General features: G+C 42.9%; 1 protein-coding gene across 18 annotated transcripts in view; it reads right to left on the bottom strand.

The window, feature by feature from the left end:
• Positions 1-17887, bottom strand: part of ADGRL2 (adhesion G protein-coupled receptor L2) — a 653944-nt gene that overhangs the window by 175620 nt on the left and 460437 nt on the right. For 11 of the 18 annotated variants that reach the window (XM_058658488.1, XM_058658524.1, XM_058658514.1 and 8 more), the window contains exon 1: positions 6394-6805. The exons of 1 other annotated variant lie outside the window; for it this stretch is intronic. The gene's annotated coding sequence lies outside the window, so the exon portion shown is untranslated. Of the gene's footprint in view, positions 1-625; positions 723-6393; positions 6806-7925; positions 8055-8178; positions 8315-17887 lie in introns of those variants that run through there. 6 more of the 18 variants (XM_058658506.1, XM_058658538.1, XM_058658519.1 and 3 more) reach the window with 4 other exon arrangements.

Here is a 17887-nt window from a genome sequence, read left to right as displayed (position 1 = left end):
AATAAAAGAGAACGTACAGGTAAAAACAATTTCCATTTCATGTCATGGCTTCCGTGAAAACAAAATTGGAAAGCAAAAAGAAAAAAGTTCATCTTACAAGTCACAAGTAAACAAAAGTATGCACATTCAGACAGGCACCAAGACCCTCACAGTGAGAAACATGTTAACTTCTGATATTATTAAGCAATTCAGATACTGCTGGCCAGTTCCTACTAACCAAAGTAATCTAATTTCTGTTGCTTTTCAGACTAAATTGATTTTTTTTTTCCTCTTAGCCGTCGTGGAAATTGAACAAATTCATACAACTGTGATGGGATTTTACTTACCACCACACAATGCATAAAATTCTCTATGAAGATACACTATATTACTTCATGAAAACTGATCTTTTGTTGTAATTAAGCAAATTGTACATGAACTTGCCCTGTACTTCTGAAGCAATCTATAGCATTTTGCTGTAAGCTGCACTTAACTTGCAGGTGTTGAGCGCTTGGCTCCTTCATTCGATCCACATTTTCCTTTTCAGATAATATATATTTGCCAAATACACGAGATTCTTTGAAAGAAAGCTCTTTTTCAAAATGGTTAGATGAGAATATGTTTAAAAGTCTCTATAAACCACTACCTGCATTCACTGCAGCAGATAAAGGTCCATTTACAGGATGATTTGGAGTAGCTCAGGTTGAATAGGACCTTCCTTTTCTGATGACATCATGAATCACCTAAAAAAAAGATACAAAAACTATGCAGGGAGTCTTCAAAACGTTAGTGGAAAAATTCACGCTGTATACAAAAACGGCATGAATTTTTAAAAAAAGCTTTCGTATCAAAATCAACATCTTTCAAGCACATTTTTCAATGAAATTACTCAAGTTCCTTGGAATTTACACCAAAATAACCAGGGATTTCTTTAGTTTACCACAATGCTTAACAAAACCTATATACTAAACTCAAAACACCAGATTAAAGTCTTGATTAAAGTTAGGGTCAAATACTCTAGTTACTCCTCTGACAGCCATCACATTAGATCAAGAAAGATGCCATGATTTTAGGACTTCAATGCCTTAGTTCCAATAACCAGTCATTCATCCCTGGCCCTCAGACAAACCATTTCCTCAAGCTTTTACTTAACGCATTTTTTAAAAAAATCATCATTACCTGTCCAACCTTTGAGAGTAACTTAACCAGCAAAAAGATTTTAACAGAATAGTCTCAATTTTTCTGATAACATCATTTAATTACAGTAATATGAGTGCTTAAGTATTTTTCAACCTTTCAGCCTTCAATCAAGATTGGAAGAGATGAATATTTGGGTGGAGCTACAGTAATCAGTGTTATGTAAAAGAGAAGTTAACCAACCTAATTGTAATCTCTCTTTGAAACAGAAATGTTTTCATCTTTCTTAGAAATCGCTACAACACAGTTATCTATTTAGATAACAAGAACTAAGATTTAAATGATAGGATGATAGCAGAACACTCCAAATATCAGGATTTCAAGTTCTTTTCAGGATTGGCAGAAGTCACCAATTGTCAAAACCATTAATGTGTTTTTTTTTCACCAAGGCATTTTTGCAAGTAACCTGACAAATCTTTACAATGAATGCTTTTCACCTCAAAAATATTGCCTTAAAAATGACTGAACTTTTGTTTAACATAAACCTTTTTTGCTAAAAAGCAGATGCCAAGACTCAAAACCAGTAAAGGGGAAACATTAGCAGGGAAAGTGCTATAGTCTTTCAAGGAACTTTCTCTTAATAAAAAATAAATACATAAAAATAATACGACACTAAATCCTTCAATTTCCAAAGTTGTATTTCACTCAGAATTCAAGTACTCCAAATCTGTACTCTTAAGTATTCACAATTGGGCAAGCAGTGTGAATTTTTGCAAATTTTTTCCCTTAGGTAGGTAACAGATGCTCACACCTTAGAAGAGAGTGTAATTCTCTCACTCCACATTACACCTGTCAGTCGACTATTATTTGAACATGTTAGGTCAAATAAATATGTTTATAGAAAATAAAGCAATGATTTTTATGACTAAGGTTCATGGATTTCCAGTTACTACCTCTCAGTTTCAACCCCCACATTCCTATTTAACTTTAGACACTGAAATACTATTTTAAATATTTTTTAAAAATGCAAAACTTCGATAAAGATCAAATAAAGATCTAGCCTTAATGAAACCTTTGATCGTAAAGGTCTTTTCTTGCTCATGTAAAGCAAGGAAACACCCAGAAGCCTGGTGTTAACGTTTCTGCTGATTGTGAAAATTGCAGCAATAAAAACTCCAACTGCTTGTCTTCAATTAATACTTGTGGTATTGCATGTAAGATCTGTATATTTGTTTTTATAACATTTGGAAGTTTTCTTGCCTGCTTTGATGTTAGTCACTAATAAAGCAGAGACTCAAAAGCCTTATGTATTAGAAATTCTCAAGTCGAAACTTGGAGTAAGCGATCTATTCTAGCCCACGCGATTCAATGCTCTGACTTCCCCAACTACCTGCTCCCAGAGCAATCTGCATTTCTAAATTCGTTTTCTGTTGCCAACACATAGCAACCCAGTGAGTGAAAATGGCAGCTGAAGTGCTTCTACAACACATTAATTTTTCTCTAAGTAGTCCAATTTTGTTATCCCAACGTTGAAAAATCTTCTTCCTGCATTTTACACCTTTAGAGATTCGCTGAATTCAGGATCACCATCATACAAAATGAAGAGTGGTGTTTTCAAGACAATTTTTAGATTATCACTAATAGCTCTAAGGATAATGTGTTTTCCTTATAACACTCTGCATTCAAAGCAGACTAGTTAACAGCAACTTAAGTGCAATAACAGCAATTACATCAATGTGGGCTTTTTTTTTAACCGCTGAAGTACTTCTAGACAAGCGAAGAATCAATCCGATAAATATATTAAATGCACTATCACAAAATGAGTTCAGGGTAATGATATACTATTCCAATGGCACTAAAAATTCTCATTTCAATCTGAAAAAAAAAATCAGCACCCTATTAAACTAAGGCCTTAGAATGTTAGACAATTAATAATGGCTTATCGCCTCTGAAACCACTGTAGAATTATCATTAAGAAGATAAAAGCAAAGAGTCTAAATGTTAGTAAATAATCCTCCTCCAGTGACCGATATCAATGAAACTTCAGAAATAACCAAGCGCCAAAGGTAAAACTAGTAAGGAAAAAAGGTTGATATCTACCCAAAACCTTCCTTGAAACGCATCTTGATCTTAAAATTAGGTTTTGTAAAATCTTCAAATTAATTTTTCTCTAGAAGTTGAAGATCAAAGTTCTCCCCTGATCAATCCGCTCTCATAAACTGACCCAAACGACCCAACCTCTCATCCGTCCAGCTTGCATTCAGACAGTGGGCTGTCAGGAGAAAATCAGAGAGCAGGATACTCTGCACATGAAGAACAAGAGCAAGCACACTACAAACACTGTGGAATCGAAATCCACTGCGAGCCAAATCCCAGAGCTCACTGTGCTTCATAGAACACCAAAAATCGGAAACCAACCAGTCTTTCAACAGAGTCATCTCTACTCAGACACAATTCATAAAATCTGGGGGTCTTAAGCACTAGATCCCCTTTCCAAGTTTACACCTGACAACACATTGTGCTAGTCAACTCCATGTCGAATTCTTAATTTCTCAACATCCTTCACTTTTCTCCTCTATGTATATGAAAAAATTCGTTTGTTACACGGACCAGCAACTGTCCCTTTATCACAAAATTTGTCTTGTTTTATAGACTAATTAAAAACCTTTCTAATTTACTAACAAAGTGCATTCCGTAGAAAAGCACTAAGTTAGGAGGAAAAGCCTTCTCACTCTGTCTTCCACTGCAGGGACCCAGAAGACAGGCAAGGGTGGCTATCCTAAAATAAAAGGTCGCCCTTTTTCTAGGAACAAACCATTTACCAATAGAAAATAATTGTCTTGCCATTTGCAAGTGCTCCACAGCAATAGACGATGTTTTTGGCTCACATAATTACAAAACAGTAAAAGTTCAGAAACACAGCCTAAATCCACCTCCCTATTTTTACCCTTTACAATTCTCATTGCCCTTTGGGCCTCTGCTTGGAAGCAAATGGAAGACAGGCTGAAGTTTTCTCAATTGAGCTGAAGCTAAGAAACCTTTGATATGCTAATATCCCCTTCAAACGGTAAGAATTCACACTTGCATTAATTCAAACAATTTGTGCAGAATGATGTGAAATGGCACCTCTTTTAGAGGCAAGCAACAAAAGGAGAGAATCAGGAATGTCTGAAGAAACTAAACAACAGAACATTTGTTCTGTAGTATTCTTTCTATCATGCATAAATTTATGGAAGGGTTGAGGGGAGGGAAAACAAAAAAGTTTCTTAATACACCTGAACAGAAGTAGCTTTTCTTGCAAAAGGGTTTCTCCAGCAGTGCCAGCATGCTAAATTTAAAGTTACGAAGTTAACCTTTACTAGGTCAGAACACTGCCACCGCATCTGGGAGCGCTGTCAGATACCCACCCTAAAAAAAAAAAAAAAAAAAAAGCTATGGGCACACCGTGCCTCTTCAGTACGTATCTTTTGAAGTCTGCCCCAGATCAAACCCGAGGTACCCTAACAGGTAATTATTTACCCAACCATGTGACTTTCTTCATTGTGCAACTCGAAGGGAGCAAAGAGCAAAGTCGGTGGGGCCCGTCCCAGACGTAAACACTGGCAGGGCAATGAATGAACCAGCTATGTCCCTCGGTTAATCTACGCTCTGGAAAGGGGAAGCGAAGTACACGCGCCGTGTGAAGAATGCAGCAGAAAAATCAAAGAACTGGGGGCGGGGTGAGAAGGAGGGTGCCTCAGAACCTGGCCTTTGTAACGGGAACCATATGGCTGGTGGCTGCGGCTCAGACGCTCCCAGGCTGCAGGGAGAAGCTGCTAAGCAGCCTGACACCTTTCATGAAACAGGAGGAAAACATTTCCTCGGTCTGCCGCTGAGACTCCACAGTTCGCATCAGGAAGAAAGGAATGAGAGGGGGCCGAGGAAGGGGGGAGAGAGCCGGGGTGGGGGCAGTCCCCGGAACACCGCAGAGGGCAAGAAGGCCTCCACCGGACTTGCGCCTCCACGGGCGCTCCGGAGCGCAGAGGAATCAAAAGATAAAAACAGTACAGGACAGACACACATTCCTCAGAGTCTCCACTCGGGGACACCTTGGCACGAACTGAAACTGGCTGCGGTGTCCCCTCATCCAAACCCGGGAGTTGGGAGAAAGGAACAAACTTTACTGGTCCCAAAAGAAAGCATCTCGCAAGCCCGCCTCCTGCTGCTGGGCGCGCTCGCCCTCTGCCCGAGGGTCGACCCAGCCAATGTAGACGCCCACGCCGGTGATCCCGGAGTCCCCGTTTCCTCGTGCCCCTCCCACGCCTTCTCGCCCTGCTCCCCACTCCGCACCTACCCGTTCCTCCCAACCCCCAGCCCGCACCAATCTAGCAGGCTCCACAACCCCTCCAGGAGCCCCACATCCCGGCAACTTTCCCCTGCAGGCCCACCGCGGTCCGCTGCTGCCCTCTCTGGGAGGCTCCCAGCCCTCTTCTGGGCCCCGTCAAGTCCAGCCTAGCCACCCTCCTGTCCCGCGGGGCTGCCCCCTCAGCGGCCACCCGCCATCCCCTAATCGCTGCCAGGCCCCGCGCTGGTCCAGCCACATCTAGCTGCGCCACGCAGTCCTGCTCATCTCTCCACACCGCCGTAAACACCGAAAAGAGACGGCCCGCAACAACTCCTGCACTCCGCCCCCCTTTGAACTCGTTTCCCAGCGTTCGGCCTCCCGGTTCCCCTCCCAGCCCGGACAGGTCGCCGGGCAGGCGGAGCGCGAGGGTCTGCTGGAGGCAGGGCTCAGCCTCCCCGCCGGGCCCCCCGAACCACCAAGGAAGTGCAGCTTCACCAAGGACGAGCGCTTCACAACCCCATGCCCCAACCTGTCCGTAAAGGGGCAGGAGATTCGGCCCCTTTCTACTCTAAGCCTTTCAGAAATCCAAGCACGCAGGACTCCCGGGGCCCCCACCCCGGCGTCCCCGGCAACCAGGCTGCTACCTCGGAGCGCCGCATCAGCTCGAAGAGGAAACGGGGCAACGGGCCGCACCGGGTCGGGAGTTGTGCATTTCGACCTCTGAGCAGCCGAGGTTGGGGACAGGGCACAGGGCCAGCAGCCAGAGGCACCGGGTCTTCCCCCCACCCCCGCCCCACGCCCCGGCCTGGGAGAACAGAAACAGACGCGCTCAGAGCCCCGACTAACCCCCGGCGCCCTCCACCTCCAGCACCCACCCCCGGGCGGGAGGCGCAAAGCAAACAGGTCTCCGAAGCCAGCCATAGAGGCACATTGTTCGCTGCCGCGGCTCTTACCTCGGTCTGCGAGCGCGCCCCGGGGTAGGGCCGTCAGGCGTTGGGGACCCCGCGGGTAGAGAGGCGCCGAGGGCAGCGGCCACCTGGGCCGGGGAGGGCCGAGGCCAGTCCCGCCGGGTCCGCGAGGGAGGCAGCGGCGCGGCGCTCTGGCTGGACACCGAGCCGCTGCTCGGCGCGTCCTCCTGCTCGGCCGCCGCCGCCGCCTCCAGCCAAGCAGCCAGCGCCGGGCGGCACCTGGGGCTATGTCAACATTTTCCCGCAGTTCCCGCACGCCGCTTGGCCAGAGAGGTCTTGCACACTCACGCACACGCCCCCAGCCTGCACGCTCCCTTAGGGGGTTAGAGCTCGGGACTCAGCGCGCCGGGAGCGGTGCAAGCAACAGCCCGACAGAGGCGCGAAGACTTGGAAGTCCCCCCCTGACAGCGGCGGCAGCGCGAGGGGCGGGCGGCAGACGCCGACGGCGCGAGGCCAACTCAGTTTGTCTGCGGAGCCCCGAGCCCACGGTCCGCGCCGGCCAGGCTGCGGGCCCTCGCGCCGACCCTGCGGCCTGGGGCGGGAGAAGGCGGCGGCGGCGCCTCCTCACATTTCGGGACTGCCGGCCCCGTGAGCCGCGGCCCACTGCTCCAAGAACGGCTGAAGGCGAGGACTCGGGCTCGGGGACGCAGCGGGGGGAGCCGGGCAGAGCCACGCCACGCACAGCCACCGAGAGAGAGATGCCCCGCAACAATCCCAAAGAATTCTCCGGTAAGCTCCCGCCTTCGCTCCGGCACCTCGGCGTGTGTGTGTGAGCGGCTGGAGAGTGAGAGGGGGAGAAAGGGAGCGCGAGCTAGAGGGAGCGAGACTGGGGAGTGCGAAGTCCTGACACGGACTCAGCGAGGTCTGAACTGGAGTCACCTCCAGCCGCCGCCGCCTCCGCACCGAGTCCCCACCTCCACCGCCCCCCCACCCCCGGGTCCGGCTAATCATATAAACATATTAGTGTGTACCGCAGCAAAGGACAAATCTCTCCCTCCTGGTTTTTTTTCAGCAAGGGGCTCAGGCAAACTCTAAAGGAGATTATAGGCAGGCTAAGTACAAAACGTGGAGCAGATAATCTATAACTCATTGCCACCCAATGGCCATTTTCCACTCCATTTGAGCAGCTGCGGCGGCAGAGCGCCCGAGCGGGGGGGAAGGGGGAGGCGAAGGGCCACTCACGGGCTCCAGCAGATCGGTGGCGACGGCGGTCGTGGCGGCGGTGGCCGAGTGGCCGCCGGAGGACAGGCCGGCCCCGGCTCGGCCGGCGGGGCGGCCGCAGGGCTGTCCGGGCGGCGGCGGCGGGGGAGCGCGCGCACGGCCGCGGAACGCGCTCCGGAGGCGGCCTGTGCCGGTTCGCGCCCCTCCCCTCCCCAGGGACTCTCGCACCGGCCCCCACCCTCCGCCAAGCGTACCCCCTGTCCCGGAGCTTTGCATCCAGTCCCCCCCGCCTCCCCACACCCCAACATTTACACACTCCTTCCACCCCTACCCTCCCCACCCCGAACTCCACTTACTGCGCGCTCGATCCTTGGCGCGCTCCGTTGGCGCGCGCTCAGCATCCTGCGCACAAACACGCACTTTAAAAACATTTATTTTATTTCTGGAACGGGGTGAAGGTATTTGGGAGAGCTCGGGCCTCGGCGGCGGGGAGCAGGAGGGGGTGGCTGGCGGCGGCGTAGGCGCCCCTTTCCCCGAGCCCCTCCAGGCCCAGGAGCTTTGCGCTTGCCTGGACTTCGCCGAGACGCTCAGGATGCGCCTTCTACCCACCCCGTCTCCAGGTTTTCTCTCTTCTCCACGTAGCAACCCGGAGGCCCAAAAACTTTTAGTTTCCGCAGCCCTCCTTTTGTGTGACTGCTCGTTGGAAAAAGCCCGTCTGTTCGCCGCGGCTGCCTCCGTCCGGCTGCGGCGCGCAGGGGACGCTCCAGGGTTAATACGTCTTTGATACCTGAGATTTCCGGCGCGCTCGTTAATGAAAGTTACATTTTTTTTAATTGAGATGACTTCTTCTTTGTAGTTACCATGAGCTAGCTAAACTTTGACTTTATTGACTATATTTCACAAGAGCGTTTTGTTTGTTTTTGATTAAACTCCCCAGGATAAGCAACGGAAGGAAAGGAGACTCTTAGCTCGGCACTCACATTCGCAAGTACGCTCGGGCTGCTCCGAGTTCTGTTTGCCTCATTTCCTTACATTGAAACTGTTCTTGTTCTTGTCCTCGGAGCACATTTCCTTGCCCTCTCTGTTTGGCAGTGTCAGCACCCAGCCAAGCAGAGGCAACGAGGGACCCCACGCCCAAATACACACACACACACACACACACCAAACCAATGGCATGTGTCTTCTGCATCCGAATTCTTGTTTTAATTACAAAAGTTTTGAGACGAAAGTAACTTCAGTTTGCAGATTTTTTTTTTCCATCCTGAATCATGGATTCTACTAATAAGCGCAGCCCTTTGCAACTTGGCTTCCAAGAAGAGCTGATTCTTCGAGATTTAAAACCTCCAGAAAAAGGGGATGAAATGTGAGCTTCTTCGCCTTCAGAAGCAATCTGTGCTTTTGTGTTCCTGCGGGTATCCTACAGTCATCATACTTCAAAAATGATTCCCAACAATGTGATTAAAATGTCAACAGATTATTCAAAACACAAGAAGATTCTAAACACCTATCAGTATTTTGTCACAGAGCCAAATACGAGTACTACTAAAGTGAGTCCAACTGTTGGTCAAGTTTGTTCTTGACTTGTAGAACATCATAAATTACGTGTACATATGTCCAAATAACTAGAACATGTGTTTTCTTTATCATTCTCAGATTAAATCAAGGATCCTTGATAATCCGGTGTCTTCTGCTTCATGTAGTGATGTTTGTATATTCTCACAGTTTCAAAGGACGAAAGAAACAATTTAAACATTTTGTGTTTTAAACTGCAAATGCACTTCCTTTTGGAATTTTTCAGATTAAAAAAATATATATATAGTGTTTAAGTAAATGTTACCCACACAGGATATAAGGTGTGTGTGTGCAGCAGGGGAGAAGATACAGGTATGCAGAGCTGGTGTGAAATCTTACAACGTGCCAAAGTTATGTCTGTCACATTTTATATACACAACAAATCTATCTAGGAAATTAATACCAGCTATTTAATAGTAGAAGGCATAATTGTGTCATTCTCAGAGCTCCAAGGCCATTTATATCACAGTCTTTGGAATGTGAAATTACTCAGAATTGTAGAACACAATATGTCAAACTAACAATCTGCATTTACCAAAAACTGTTAGCCCTTTCTTTTGTGCAGTTTTCAAGGTTTTCACTCATCCGGGCATGACTCACAAGAAACCTCAGTGAATGTAGAGATCATTCTAATCCTATTTCCTTTGGGGAAGCAAAACTTAGGCTGAAGTTTTTTATTTAGTGAGCTTAGTAAGCAATCAATAGACTTTTTTTTGCTTGAATTAAGCTGGCCATATGTTGGCTCATTTACTTATTTATTTAACTGTCCCAGAAAGAATCTCTGGAAGAATGCATGGGCTACATTTCGTAGGTCTGATGCTGTTTGAGGCTGAGGACCTTAAATGACTCACTCTGCACCGTGTTCCTACAGGGACTGCATAGAGCACAAAGAAGGATGCTTGGAGAGGGAAGAGCTCATCCAGAGACAGGGAAAACTCATAAACAGAGAAAATACATCATACAAGGTTCATCTCTTTGTTCAATAGGATGTATATTCATAAGAATTCAAAAGATTCAACATTTTTTTCCCTAAATAACCTTGCCATATTTTCCTTACAATGTGTAAAAGAATTCCATCTTGGGAAAATATTTTCATATTTAAGAATTTTAATTTTCTGGGATCAGCACGGTAGCCTAGCAGTTAAAGTCCTCACCTTGCATGTGCCAGGATCCATTATGGGCACCAGTTCTAATCCTGTCGGCCCTGCTTCCCATCCAGCTCCCTGCTTGTGGCCTGGGAAAGCAGTCAAGGAAGGCCCAAAGCCTTGGGACCCTGCACCCTCAGGGGAAACCCAGAAGAGGCCCCTGGATCCCGGCTTCAGATCAGCACAGCTCTGGCCATTGTGGCCACTTGGGAGTGAATCATCTGATGTAAGCTCTTCCTTTCTGTCTCTCTTTCTCTCTGCATATCTTTCTAACAAAAACAAAATAAATCTTTTAAAAAAATAATTTTTACTTTCTGCTGTTTAGAAACCACAATGTTTCAACCTTCTTTGTATATCCAGAGTGTTCAATTGCATTGGTATATTCAAGATGAAGCTGTGAGCCATAAGCCTGCCATTAATGAACATGTAACTGACACACACCAGGGTATATCCACATCCAGAAAACACAACTGACCTGACACTTCCTGACAATTCAAGACATAATTTATAAACAATATAGGTGTTATGGTAGGAAAAAATGAAAAGTTTGATAATGTCTGCAGATGTGACCAGGTTCAGGCTGAGGGGCATTGGAGTATGTTGTCCATTCCCTATAATGCAATCAACTGAACAACTCAATCTATAGTATTATTCAATGGCAAAATCATTGACTTATTCATAATACTTGCTAATTGTTTTTTTAAATAAATTCTACTTAGGACAAAGGAAACACCCATTTCCATTTGTTTTATGTTAAATCAACATCTAACCACTCATGGTGATTTCATTCAAAGAAAACAGAAGGAAGTCATTAGTTTATGTGGTTAGAGAGATTGATGGGCTTCAAACATTTTAACCATACATATTTTTTCCAACTGTAGGAACTCATGTTTTTAATTTAAGTGACTTTTAAAAACCAGAGATTATTTTATTCTATGGATGCACAATATTTTTGATACTGAAATTATGCTAATTTTCAAACGGGTTGACCACCCAAATAACTTTGTTTAGAAGGAAGTTAACAGGTGCTTGCCACAATTCCTGTACAAATAGTAATGAAGTTAGGTAGCAGATCAAAGAATCAGAACAAGTATGAAAACGGACCATAGTTGCAAAAGATTGCTGTTAATGTAAGTCAGTATAACACAATCAGTAGCTTCTCCACTCGCCCTGCTCTGGTTAAGTTTAATATGCTGCAGATAAGCCAGTTCAAAAAGGTGATACATCAGGGTACTATATAGGGAAGATATTGGGGTTTGACTATGTGCCAAACATTTCCCTGACATTTGAACTATTAAGCTATAGAGATCAATGAGGGAAGGCTCTGTCTTCTAGGAAGTGTGTTTCTATCTGTGATGAATGCTTGCCAAAGTTCTCAGAAGTAATAAACAAAACACATGTGGAACCACTCTAGTATGTAATGCAGAAATACAAATAAAATTAGCTGGATTATATCCTTTTCTTTGTCGTTACTGTTTGATGATGCTTAGTGATGAAACTATTTTTCACTTCTCTAGAAAAGAAGCTATTTTAGTGCTCTAGAACACATCAAAGCCATGTGTGAATACCAAGCTCGACTAGAACTGGTTGAAAGTGACTAGCTTTTGTTTTTCATTTTGCTTTGCCATGCATGTAGGCAGAAAAGAAATCAAAACTCATTTTCCATGAAAGCAAAAACATATGAAAGCATTTGGCAAAGCCAGTAAGTTTTTCAACCAGCTCCCTATGCTGAATAGATTTTGTCCAAGAAGGCCAAATTTTATCCAAAATGTTAACATTCAGTAGCCAAAAGTAATGACATCTTAAAATATAAATATGAACTGTGCTTACTAATATTATTTAGAATTATATAACCACATATTAATACTCATCAATTTATAATTAATACTTTTTAAAAGTTATCCACCATTACAGCTGGTAGTTTGAATCTGGACGTTTGAAGTTTCTATTTGTGGATTTTAGGGCTGCCATTATGGCTCTGCCCTTCCAATCCAGCTCCCTGCTGGCACACCTGGAAAACGGCAGAAAATGATCTGGTGCTTGGGCCCCTCCCACCCACATGGGAGACGTGGGAGTAGCTCCTGGCTCCTGGCTTTGGCCAGGCTCAGCTCTGGCTATTACAGCTATTTGGGGAAAGAACCAGCAGATGGGAGTTCTGTCTGTCTTGCCCTCTGTCTCAGTAACTCTGCCTTTCAGGTATACATGTTGCTAAAAAAAAAAAAAAAAAGATTATAAATGTTTAATGGTGTATTTATTTATTTGAAAGAGAATTACACAGAGAGAAATCCTCCACCTCACTACCACCCCCACACCAGATGGCCCCAACAGCCAGGGCTTACCCAAGCCGAAGCCAGGAGCTAGGAGCTTTATATGGTTCTCCCCCATGGATGGCAAGGGCCCAAACACTTGGGCCATCCTCCTCTGCTTTTCCTAAGCCATTAGCAAAAGGGCATCCAGGACAGGAACCAGAACCTGGCAAGCAGTGCAAGTGGTAGTTGCACTTGATATACCATGACACTGGCCCTAGCATTATGAAACTTTATCTCATTACAATTATGATGCTCAAAAGTCAACCAATTTTAAAAGATACTGTTTGTAATCACTATTCAAGCAGTCTTAGACAAGTCACAATCTTTCTTTAGCATAGATTGTTCCCACGACTCTTGTTCATCTCTGCACCTTGAGAATTTTCTATAATTAGGTTGTATAAATCCTCTTCTGTCAATGCGTCTGCCAAACTACAAAATGTAACTATAAAAACACATTTTATACAAAGTCTTCTATAACAATCTTTAAAAACCATTTTGTTCCTCTTACATACTTCGCTTTCTTATTAGAAGTGTAAGATTTAGGGCCCGGCGGCGTGGCCTAGCGGCTAGAGTCCTCGCCTTGAACGCCCCGGGATCCCATATGGGCGCTGGTTCTAATCCCAGCTGCTCCACTTCCCATCCAGCTCCCTGCTTGTAGCCTGGGAAAGCAGTTGAGGACAGCCCAATGCATTGGGACCCTGCACCCGCGTGGGAGACCCGGAGGAGGTTTCAGGTTTGTGGCTTCGGATTGGCGCGCATCGGCCCGTTGCGGCTCACTTGGGGAGTGAATCATCGGACGGAAGATCTTCCTCTCTGTCTCTCCTCCTCTGTGTGTATCTGGCTGTAATGGAATGAATAAATCTTAAAAAAAAAAAAAAAAAAGAAGTGTATGATTTAAAACTAGTGTATACACACCTTCTTGACCAACAAAAATAAAGATGAAATTTCTTCAAACATTGCTTAAGATTGTTGAAGTTAAACTAAGAGTACCTTGAAGTCATGGCTCATGCTTATTTAACTGTCCTCCATTACTTGGGTAAAGAAAAAAAGGCAAAGTAATGGTTAACAGGAGAAAGAAATCTGTCTGTTCTTAACCCTTCAAAAGAACCACATAGCAACTGCACAGAATAGTCCAAATTTAATTTTTAGTGCCCCTGGGAATGACTTTGACTATTAATGTCATAGTTCATTGCTACATGGCAAAACTTGCAAAAAGCTTTTGAGAGCCAGGAAACAAATACCCATTTAGCATTTTAGAAAGTGAATCTAAGACATAATTATATCATACTTCTATTGTTTTCATTGTATAATACATAAGAGTGTTTTATAATTATATAGCCTAAGATAATAATTGTAATCTTGCTATTTTTAAACCCAGAATTTGTTTCTTTTTGGCAAGTATTTTATGGTTTGAAATTGTGTAACTTCAGATACTTGACCTTGACTTTGGTCAGTCTTTCTGATCATATAAATGAGCTGTTGCCAACCTTTTTCATTATTTTGTTTGCTAATTTACATGATTGTGATTTTTTTTACTCTACTGCGTTATTTTTAAAAGGCCTTTAACTGTTGTGTATATTTTAGTAAAAATAAATTCGAACATATGGAAGCTAGAACAGCAGTTTGCATAGTGAAAGACTGTCTTTTAAACCTAGTTCTCATCACAAAGTTGTGGGGAAGATAATAGAATGTTTTCATCTCGGCTTTCAAGAATAATTTAAATCTGTATAATTCAGTTTTCAACCCGTTGCAGTTCTTTAGAGTGCATCCTTAAGGTCACTGTCAGATCAGTCACTGAGGTCCTAGACCAAATAATGACGCTGTAATAGTAGGCATAGGACTTTGTGATAAGAAAAAATACACTGGAAAGGATGGGTGTTCTTTAAACATTAGCATCCAAAATTTAGAATCATATTAAATATCATTTACATATAAATTATATTAAAAATTTCTTGATAGTAGGATTTTTGAGCAATGCTTAATGAAAAATTGGAAAATATTTTTAGCTTAAAAATAAAAATCCCTAAGTAACCTAACTATTCTTTTTTTTTCTTTAAAGATTTATTTTTATTACAAAGTCAGATATACACACAGAGGAGGAGAGACAGAGAGGAAGATCTTCCATCCGATGTTTCACTCCCCAAGTGAGCTGCAACGGTGAGCTGGTGCGTGCCAATCTGATGCCGGGAACCAGGAACCTCTTCCAGGTCTCCCACACGGGTGCAGGGTCCCAATGCATTGGGCCGTCCTCGACTGCTTTCCCAGGCCACAAGCAGGAAGCTGGATGGGAAGTGGAGCTGCCGGGATTAGAACCGGCGCCCATATGGGATCCCCGGGTTTTCAAGGCGAGGACTTTAGCCACTAGGCCACGCCGCCGGGCCCCCTGTCTAGCTATTCTACATGAAAAAGATACTGCTTAACCATTCTTTAAATAGTCTCATTTTAATGATGACAAATGTGTCTTGGTACATGAACCACACTTGTGCAATTTCATAATTACCAAAATAACATGTCTACATTTTAACTAAAACAAAGATCGTCAGTACATTAAAAGAGTGTCCTTTGTATTTATAAGGATATGACATCAATTTAGGACCATGTCCTTATTACCTGAATTAATAGTCTAAATTCAACTCGTGTATTTTTGACTGTTCAGATAATGTAGAATACATGAAAAAACCTAATTTCCTATTTTTGAAATGATAATCAAAATGTAATAATTCAGGGTTACTGCTATATGTGATGTGGCATGTCTTAAAGAGATAATGGATACAATATGAAAAAAAATGTTATGCTTGCTAAAATAAGAAAAATTTAGTGTAAATTTTGGTCATAAAGTTTAAAAAGCAAGTAACCTAAGAATGTGAACTATTTTCAAGTAATATAGATCCCAAGAACACTATCATTTATCATTTAAAAATAAATGTACAGTAATCAAATAGGGAATCTGAAAAATATTTAAAAGAATGAATTTTGACATTTTCATATAATGACTCAGTATTTACTTTTTCTCCAGTGCCTTATTGCAAAACGATTTTAAGCTGGGTGTGTGTGTGTGTGTATTGTATGCAGCTGTAGATTTTAGATGGTAATGTTGGCCTATTTGGTTATGTTAATATTTCTATACAAGAGGAAATCACAAAATGTCAAGATAGATATTTGACTGAATATTTAGAAAACGATCTTTACTTATGTAAATTTATAGCTTATCAAATGTTCAGGGTAAAATATTACACCTTACAACTGAAGGAAGTCTATCTTTGCCTGGATTTTCCAAGTAATGAAAGAAGTGTTTAAGTACTCTGTAGTTAGATTATTAACTTCTACAAAACTGAAACAGATGTGTGTCTTAATATGCCATTAAATTTATGATTTACATAGAACCTTTACATACAGCTGAGCACAGGCCAGGGATTCTAATTTGCTCTAGATTCATAATAACCTGATCTGGTTTTTGTAAGTACCGAGACACTTTAAACAAAATTAGAAAGCAGTTGTGCTTTGTGTGATTAAAGATGCAATTCCCATTGGGATAATGAGAGAAGTTAAAACATGATTCTTTCTTTATGGATGTTTCTATTATAAACAAGAGTGCTATACATTACATATTTTTGTTACTATGATTTCCTTGTTTTTAATTATGAAACTACTGAAGTTCAGTGGAGTCTCAAGTTGCCAAAATTTAGCTGAAGAATGTATACTGAGCTTCACAAATCCCTTAACATTTTTCGTGGGGCTTTCAATTCTTGTTACACAAATACTTGTTTGCCATAATTTTCTAGAGCAGATTATCTTCTTGTTTAAGCAAGGAGACTTAAGTACCGAAAGCATTTTAGACCTGGAAAATGATATGAATAAAATTGTTGAGGACTAATTATTATTGGATTCATATAAATTACAAATAGAAAAGTCTATTTTGTCTTCTTACACAAGTAATAACATTTGTAGCAGTGTACATGAAGCTGCTTCTTCATTGTGAATTTTAATAAATCAGCTCCGAAAAAAAAAAATCTATAGGAGTGCTTTAAATACTGTGAATACTGTTCCCTTGAAATTCAGTCAGAAAATGTTGATATAAAAATCATTGTAAGCATTATGTGTGTGTATTTATGTATGTAGAAAAGAAGTGCATGCAGAAGTATCAATTCATTAAAAGTTTATTTCTCATAAAACCTTTATTAGCCCTTGAAGTCTTTGCCACTTCATATAAAATGATTTATCTTTTGAATAACAAGGTTCCATTAATCTGTTTGACAAAAGAATTTTAAAATCATTTCAATAATTTATTTGAATGAATTATTTAAATTCTGTAAAATATATATATGCACATGTATATGTATATATCTGTGTCAGTGCATTTGTGTTCTGGCACTATATCCAGGAGAAATATAAAATAGACTCCAGAATACATTGTCCTTGACTCCACGCGTGTGACTTGGCGCTTCCGCCGACCTGAGCTTTGCTCACCCGCCGTGTGCACAGAACACCCATTAGAGGGCCACTTGTGCTCCATTTGACACAACAGGTGATTTAAGGTCTGAAAACCTTGCATATTATCTTCTATATTTTTAATTTTGAATTTTTACAAACATTGTCGGCTTTTTTTTTGTAATGTAAGGATAATAAAAACAGCTTTCAGCACTCTGAAAAACCTGCTTTCCTCCATTCAGTGCTCCAGGTACTACTGGAACATGGCAAACGGTTCCCTTCCCCTGAGAAATAAATCATTATTGGAAACAAAGGGCAAATGTGCAGAGAAAAGAAAGACTGCACTCAGAAACACAGAAATCCATTCACAAAACTGAGCACACGCAGGTTCACAGAACAGGCCTCATATTCTTGGCACTCAGAAATTTTAACTAGGGCCCGACGGGATAGCGTAGCAGCTAAAGTCCTTGCCTCGAACGCACCGGGTTCCCATATTGCTGCTGGTGCCATCCAGCTCCCTGCCTGTGGCCTGGGAAGGCAGTCGAGGACGGCCTAAAGCCTTGGGCCCCTGCACCCGTGTGGGAAACCCAGAAGAAGCTCCTGACTCCTGGCTTCAGACTGGCTCAGCTCCAGCCATTACGACCACTTGGGGAGTGAACCATCAGATTGAAGATCTTTCTCTCTGCCTCTCCTCCTCTCTGCATATCTACCTTTCCAATAAAAATAAATGAATCTTGGGCTCGGCAGCGTGGCCTAGTGGCTAAGGTCCTTGCCTTGATCCCATATGGCTGCTGGTTCTAATCCCGGCAGCTCCACTTCCTCTGTATCTCTCCTCCTCTCAGTATATCTGACTTTGTGATAAAA

This window comes from Ochotona princeps, chromosome 2, assembly GCF_030435755.1.
Source record: "Ochotona princeps isolate mOchPri1 chromosome 2, mOchPri1.hap1, whole genome shotgun sequence".
Lineage (NCBI taxonomy): Eukaryota > Metazoa > Chordata > Mammalia > Lagomorpha > Ochotonidae > Ochotona > Ochotona princeps.
The sequence above is the reverse complement of the archived record's forward strand: the minus strand, read 5'-3'. Positions and strand labels throughout refer to the sequence as shown.